At 43.9% G+C, this 6,045-nt stretch overlaps 1 protein-coding gene across 10 annotated transcripts in view; it reads left to right on the forward strand.

Annotated features, from left to right (window-relative positions):
• The first annotated feature begins 2,544 nt into the window (after nt 1-2,544).
• erc2 (ELKS/RAB6-interacting/CAST family member 2) overlaps nt 2,545-6,045 on the forward strand; it is a 63,607-nt gene continuing 60,106 nt past the window's right edge. For 4 of the 10 annotated variants that reach the window (XM_077002629.1, XM_077002646.1, XM_077002664.1 and 1 more), the window contains exons 1-2: nt 2,547-2,616; nt 2,906-3,025. The gene's annotated coding sequence lies outside the window, so the exon portion shown is untranslated. Of the gene's footprint in view, nt 2,617-2,905; nt 3,026-6,045 lie in introns of all 10 variants that reach the window. The other 6 variants (XM_077002655.1, XM_077002682.1, XM_077002700.1 and 3 more) reach the window with 3 other exon arrangements.

The following is a 6,045-nucleotide window of genomic DNA, read 5'->3' on the forward strand; positions in this document are numbered from 1 at the left end:
GGGGTCAAATTGACAGGAAACACACAGTTTAAGAAACACATATCAGATACAGACCTGGACAAAGTCACATGATTTCACATGATTTTAATGGTCATCTCTACATTACAAAGTGACAGACTCCTGTGATGCACGTGCACGGTTCTGCAGAGTACAGCGTTATGGCTTTCAGCATCCGTGGAGACGGCAAACCCAACTCATGAAGGACATTCGAGCAGAATAATGAACCAACAGCATTGTGTTGCTCTCGATGACTGGAGTCTGACACATCATCAAAGCTGTGCTATTTCCACTTAGCACCACCAAAGCTGTGCTATCTTCACTTACCACCACGCTCTACTAGAAAGCTGTGCTATTTACACGTACCACCACCCACCATTAGAAAACTATGCTCTCTCCACTTAGCACCACCCACCATAAGCCAGGGCCTGCCTCTCTACATTTATCACAGCAGGAAGAACAATGACTGATCCTAGAATCAAACTCCTTCTTTGCGAACGCTGTTGAAAATGGCACCTGGTTTTCATTTTGTGTCGATAAGAAATGTAATTAAAATATTAATGAATTTAATAAAAGCACCTTCATAAGGATAGTTGGCTATTATGTGGAATGCCCAGTCCTGGAATAAGATGAATTTGAAAGTGACCTTAATTCAGTGAAACATTAATATTGAATTCAGTTTCCATGGTGACCTTTTTGTGTTATTTTGTCCTGTGAACAACGGTGTAGTGGGGGGGGGGGGGGTCGCAGGGGGGGTCCACTTATTTTAACTGGCTGCTGCTCTTGCTGAGACTGTTACGTCAAACGCTAGGTATATACATGATGCGTTAGTAATTCGCTAACTCCTGGCGATCAATCGCCACCCCCCCCGCTCAACAACTTACACTCGCCACCCCCAACCCCCATTCCCCCCCCCCCCCACCCCCCCCGCGCGCTCAACAACTTACACTCGCACCTAATCTGTGCTGCTACACTGTATCATCATCCAGATATTTTGAAATGTGAATAGATAAGTAAACCTATCCTCCACGCTACATCGTGTATTTGTACAAGTACTAGACTACCCCTTGCTGGGGGACAAAGACGGCTCAGAACAAAAAAGAGACCAATTTGGGAAGTGAATGGGAAGCCAATGGGAGTTCCTGAGCAGCATGGTGGAAACATCACAATGTGTGTAGCCATTTGTCAGAGTGGTGGTGTTCATCATCATGTCACTCTTGGTCCCTACAACACTGTCCATATCATCACCATCCACAACACAGCACAACATATTCATTCTCCATCACTAAGGAGATGAACCAGAACAATCTAGGTTTGCTGTCGTCTGGGACAATGTAAGTTTCCACCAGGCTGCGCAAGTACAAATCTGGTTCACTGAACACCCACAATTTGTTGTTCTTCTTCTTCACTTCCACCATACTCTCCATTCCTCAGTCCTGTTGACTTCTCTTCACCATGGAGGCAGTTGCCAACCCCACCATCACATATCCAGGCGATTCTCCAGGTGATGGAGGAAGCTTGTGGTGACATCAATGGAGGAGCATGACAGGAGTGAATATGTCGCTCCAGAAGGTCCTTCTCCTGCTGTCTGGCCAGAGAGGGCATTTACTGTGATGTTGAGATCTTGTAGCCAGAACCAAATATGAGACAACATAGACTGTAATTCTGTATGTGGAAGTTACAAGCCTTTTGTTCTAGCTTTTGTTATATGTGTATTACAGTATATACATCATGTGTTGCAGAACTGTTCATGCAAAAAAATAAACATTACCATTGTAATTGTATTTTACTTTATCATGTATATACACTGAATGTGCACACACAACCTGTAAATTTGTGAATATGTATGTATACTTGAGTACTATGTGAGGCCTTTACAGCAGACTACACACTCAAAAAACACATGGTAGTGTTTTCTATTTGTCACACAAGTGTGTAGTCATATAGGAAACGCTGTTCATCTTATATTTGTGTGTAGAGTTTGAATGCAAAAAAATAATTTTGGCAAGAGGTGAATAAAAAAAATATTTTTTTCCAAAAGTGTGAGATGTTTTGCATGTTGTGTTTTTGGCTTTGGCTACTGTTACGTTTTCACAGTAGGAGACAGATTCAGAAACTGGGTCTTAGCGACTACAGCAAACTGTATTCACCAATCTGCAAACTTGTCTGCAGAGGTTCAGAGGGAAAAAGACACCTTCAAGTGCATGGTCTGAAGAGGCACACTGAAATATTTTAGTACATAGAGTGTATAATGTATAATGCTGCTTTATAAAAACATATTAGACCAAAATTAAATTAATAAAACTATTTACACTTTCATTTAGAGTGTTTAGCAGGTGTCCTTGTACAGAGCTAGCATAAATAGGTTAAAGACTGGCTAAAGTGGGGAAAAGACAGTAAAAGGTTTGTGTGTGTGTGTGTGTGTGTGTGTGTGTGTGTGTGTGTGTGTGTGTGTGTGTGTGTGTGTGTATTTAAGTGTTCAGTGGAGAGGTGATTCTTCAGTCGCCAGTATCTCAGATGAACAATGAGGGACAGTTCATTTCACCCCCTGGACGCCAGTACTGAGTCCTGATGTTTTCTTTCTGCATGTCTTGAGGGATAGTGGGTCAGTGCTTAATGGTACATGGGAACTGCTCCAGTTTTGGCTTTGTATATTTTTTTAGAAATGCTTTTGCAACTGCTAATAATCTACAAGTATACAAGTCATGAGGATTTTATTTACTTTGGTGCAATGGTAGCAATTTATCCGAGTTCTTGACAATATTTAGCTGTTTTACCGCAAAATATGCGTAGTCCACAGTTAACAACCCTTCGCGTGATCTGTAAGTTGTAAAAAACGTTTTCTGCCTTTTGTGTGGCCTGGCCCTTTAATTGTCTCCCCTATAAAATCCCCTGATTGTATTGTAAGGCCTTGGAGCGCGTGTCCGCGGCCCAATGACAGCGCGTGATGCTGGGAGTCCGGAGTTGAATGAAGGGGACGTGATGCTGGCGAAGCGCGCGGTGATGGAGGAAAGCCGTCGTTAAACAGGTATGTCACTGCACTGTCGATGTTCATTGTTTCCATTTTCCACGTTCAAATATCAAAGTGCAGTTGGACCGATGGTTGAAGCTTAACGATAGGGTTCTAAACGTATAAGAAAGACACTAGTGTACTGTGGCGAGTCAATGTATACTCTTTATCGTTCACTGATCCTTCCACCGCAATGTCCGCGTGATTTGAAACAAATCTCTACGATGTACGTTGTATGAAGATTTATATGTAATATCTTGTTTCACCCTGCGCTTACGCGTTAAATGTATGAGAAATTAATTCATGTGGAATATTCCTGTAGTCGAATCAATCGTCGCTTCAGCATGGTTTGCTTATGTGGATTCGACTGTCTCAAACTAGCCCTCGTGTGATTTCCTTCTGTGTGTTTAATTATTACTCCAACAATGGGTTGTAGGATACAAGCGACATCAGAGTATTTATTTGCTTTTGTTCCACTGTGTTCCTAACAGTGATCCACATTAGGTCATTATTTATTTGTCGGAACAAATTGTACAGATGAGCCCTACAGATGTAACGTAAAGAGGTTAAAGGGTTGTCTAAAATGCTTCCTTGCAATATAGTAGCAAGTGAACTGGGGAAACCTTTAGTGCGATGGTTGACATTTCATCAATCCATTCAGTAAACCAGGACGTACGCACACGCGCGCGGTAGTCTTCAGTTTGGGGGAAGGCTTTGTGTTTTTCGTGTGGTATTTTTTTACATTAAAGGACACGATTTTTATTTGCGTCCGCTACGTATCGATGCTACGCAAAAAGAAAGTCCTTAATAAAACGTTGTCCAACGGTGCAAACCCACAGACGACGCCTACACTCCTATAGCTTAATGATGTGGATAACAGGGGGCTATGTACAGTGTAATGACCGATTATACTGCCAGGAAAAAAATAATATATATATTTGAAATTCTGAGTTTGTAGACTTGTTATAGACCAAATTCTATGTAATGTTTGATCCTACAGCCCTTCAGCCTACATGCATACCACACCATATGGTAATTTTCTTGATTTCAGAATTTAAATGTTAATGTTTTTTTTATGTTAACCTAGTCTTTATTATTTTCAGTAGAACTGTAGCCTACCTGTAGCTCATTTATGGTTCTGTGAGATTTAATCTCCTTAGCACAATGTAGCATTACTGAGTCTGATGAATTTTGGATACTTTGCCATCTTTGCATAGGTAAACACAGCTGGGTACGACCACTATGAAAAGTGTGTATGAGAAAAAGAGAGATGAGCTGGCATATGGGTGGAGTAGAGAGGTGGAGGTGGAGAGGGAGGATAAAAATGGGGATGAGGGAGGAAATGATTGTTACTGAGGATGAAAAAAGGAGTGAGAGATGAGGAGAGTGGAATGAAAGAGAGGGAGAGAGAAATAATGAGAGAGGGGGATGAAAGAAAGAGGGAGAAAGAGAGGGAGGGAGAGATAATGAGCGGCAGAGAGAGAGATAGGCATGAAAGAAAGAGGGAGAGAGAAAGAGAGAGAGAGAGGGAGGAAGGACGAGTGCTCAAAGGAGGGGAGATGGAGGCAGAATCACTCGATCGTGACCATCCCCTGGTGTTTGATGGAGCTGTCGGAGAAGCCTCGTTCATTATGACCCTTAACGAGGGAGTTTGTGGTGGGATTGGTAGTGAGTTCTCTCCACTCTAGTTCAGCTGCTGGAGCATGTAGAGGAGGTTTTGGCAACACTAAGATCGTGGCTTTGATTGCCAATGATATAAATCCGTAAGCTGTATGTCTAAGAGGATCCACCAAAAGGTGGTGTGAGTGTTCCCAGGCACTGTGAACACTGCTGGAGTCCCAGCAGACACATTCTGAGAAAGGGTGGAAATTCTCACAGAATCTGCCTGAGATTCCAGTGTCTTAGATAAAGCTACGTGTAATGCTGGGAGTCTCTCTCTCTCTTTGAGGACAGGTGGAGGCAGCTGACAGGTTCCTCTTGGATTGAATCTGGAGTGTAATTACGCCCCCAGTAACCCAGTGGTATCCACAGACCGATGAACTGGTTGTATGCAGAAAGCAGTGAATCTTGTCTCCTTCCTGCTGGTGTTTAGTTCTGACAAAAATGACAAGGTCATGATAAAGGCAGCTGGAAATTGGCTCAGACGTCTTATTTGAGGTCTGTGAACAGTCCCACAATCTAGACTTACTTTCTGGTTATTTATTTATTTATTTATTTATTTATTTATTTTGAGATCTGAGAATTAGACCCAGCAGATTAAAGACTTGCATTTAACAACTAATGTAACACCGGTGGCAGTGTCAGTCAATCAGTCATTTGCCCAGTCGGGTGTACTGCTGCATTTTGTGTTGGGTCAGGGTTAGGTGCAGTGTGGGTGTAGTGGGTCCAGGTACTGGGACAGAAGTCCAGAAGGGAGTGTGAAGGCAGCTGCCCTTTAACTGTGCTGGCCAGTGTGCCCTCCTAATAGGGGGAGTTGGGGCAGGTGTTGGAGAGAGAGGTGGCCTGCACATGCCCTGGGTCGCAGAAGCTTGTACACATGCATGCATGTATACACACATGCACACACCCACACACAGGGAGGGCTCTATAGTCGGACACACTCGCACACACTCGCACACACACACACACACACACACACACACACACACACACACACACACACACACACACGCATGCCCACATACACGCAAGGCCTTTACTGTCCACTCACAGTATGCAAACTCACGCACTCACGCCTGCTCACACACGGAGGACAGGATGTGGATCGTGGATCTCTGCAGCCCGATGACACAGCCATCTGCAGCTCTGCAGCGCAGACATATTTCTGTACACACACACACACCCATACACAAACACACACCCGTACACACACCCGTACACAGAGCACTTGGTCACAGGAGTGAAAACAGGTGCTCTTTCCTTCGTTGGCTCGGTCGCAGTTGCCATGGCAATCTGCACCACGACGACGATGGTGGCGGCGTTATCACAGGCGCTGCCCGCGAGTGGTCCACGCCTCCAGGATTAGCCACTGAGAGCGT

This window comes from Brachyhypopomus gauderio, chromosome 1 (assembly GCF_052324685.1).
Source record: "Brachyhypopomus gauderio isolate BG-103 chromosome 1, BGAUD_0.2, whole genome shotgun sequence".
Lineage (NCBI taxonomy): Eukaryota > Metazoa > Chordata > Actinopteri > Gymnotiformes > Hypopomidae > Brachyhypopomus > Brachyhypopomus gauderio.